Consider the following 1,816-nt stretch of genomic DNA (forward strand, 5'->3'; position numbering starts at 1 on the left):
GAAAACTAGGTAGAGGTATCTTTTGTCTGGAATTTTATAAGCAGGTACTATGCATAGTCCATTTACAGAAATCCATCATTATTTTTTAGTTAATTTCTTTAAGTGGTATATTAACAAAATTTCAAGAATTCCAATATGTTTTTCAAAAAAGTTACACAGGAGTGCCTGGTTAGCTCAGTCAGTAGAGCATGTGACTTGGTCTCCAGGTTGTAAGTCAAGCCCTACATTGGGTGTATGTTAGTTTAAAAAAAAAGTCTTAATTCTTACCTGGCAAGGGCAATACCATGATCATGAAGGTGATTTTCCAAGGGTGAGGTTTATCCATTGCACTCCGGATGTGCTAACCCTTGCAGTTTCACCAAATGTGGGAAACTCCACTGCATAATTTGTGGTAGTGGGGGTCTGTGTCCATGCTTTCCCTTGGTTTTCTTTTTACGAAAGTGTCTCTTGGGGCACTGAGGTGGCTCAGCTGGTTGAGCTTCTGACTTTGGCTCAGGTCATCATCTCACAGTTCATGAATTCAGTTCCAGCATAGGGCTCCATACTGACAGCTCAGAGCCTGGAACTTGCTTCTGTTTCTGTGTCTCCATCTCTCTCTGCCCCTCCCCTGTTCCTGCTCTGTCTCTGTCTCTCTCTCTCTCTCTCTCTCTCTCCCTCCCTCTCAAAAGTAAATAAACATTAAAAAAAATCTTTAAAAAATGTTATACTAACCTAAATGCCTCCATTAGCATATGAGTGTTTCTATTTTCCTATTCTTTTTAAAAAGTATTTATGTATATATGTATGTTTGAAGGAGGGAGAGAGAGAGAGAGTGAGGGGAAATATGAGCAGGGGAGGGACAGAAAGAGAGGGAGAGAGAGAATCCCAAGCAGGCTCTATGCTGTCAGTGTGAAGCCCAGCATGAGGTTTGATCCTATGAACTGTGAGATCAAGACCTGAGCCAAAATCAAGAGTCAAATATTCAACTGACTGAGCCACCCAGGCACCCTTTGTATTCTTATGTAGTTAAAACTTTGATATTCTTCTTAAGTTTTACTTTTAATTATTAGGTGGCAAATAATTTTATCTTTTTTTTTAATAATTTTCTCTTATTGTCTATTAGTGATTTCTGTTTTCTTCTCATGACTCTGTCAACTTTCTACGGATTAATATATGCTTTTTCTTAAAGATATGCATATATTTTTTTTTAGTCATTTGCCTGTTTTAGTTTTATTTCTAATGTGATCTTTTACCAAATAAAATATATTTTTGTAGCAAGTTTAATATTTTCCTATATGCCTTAGGTGACATTTTCTTTACTACTCTGAGATTATATATTCATAAATATATTTCTTTAGTGCTATAGATTTTGTTTTTTAATTTAAATCTCTAATAATTCTAGAGTTTGTTTTAAATATGATCAAAAGTAGTAATCTAGCTTATTTTCTCCACAATTGTTAGTCATGCTCTCCTTCACTATTTAGAGATTATTTTTCCCACTGATATAAGATACCAATATTTACACATTAATCATAGTTCTAAACTCTAAATTTTGGGGTGCCTGGGATCAATAGGTTAAGCATCTGACTCTTGTTTTCAGCTTAAGTCATGATTTCACAGTTTGTGATTTTAAGCCACACATTGGGCTTTGCACTGATAGTGTGTAGCCTGCTTGGGATTCTCTGTCTGCCTTTCTCTTTGCCCCTACCCTGCTCATGATCAATCTCTCTCTCTCTCTCTCAAAAATACATAAATAAACATTAAAAAATGAATAAATAAAATAAACTCTAAATTTTATTCCATTGGTTGCTTGTTTTATGGCAGTACTATAATATTT

At 35.2% G+C, this 1,816-nt stretch overlaps 1 non-coding gene across 1 annotated transcript; it reads left to right on the forward strand.

Moving 5' to 3' along the window:
• The first annotated feature begins 259 nt into the window (after positions 1-259).
• On the forward strand, positions 260-423 carry LOC120245446. Its single transcript, XR_005531790.1, has one exon. It is a non-coding gene; the product is annotated as a U1 spliceosomal RNA (small nuclear RNA).
• Positions 424-1,816: the final 1,393 nt, after the last annotated feature.

The sequence above is a fragment of the Hyaena hyaena genome, unplaced genomic scaffold, assembly GCF_003009895.1.
Source record: "Hyaena hyaena isolate Hyena2069 unplaced genomic scaffold, ASM300989v1 scaffold_417, whole genome shotgun sequence".
Classification (NCBI taxonomy): domain Eukaryota; kingdom Metazoa; phylum Chordata; class Mammalia; order Carnivora; family Hyaenidae; genus Hyaena; species Hyaena hyaena.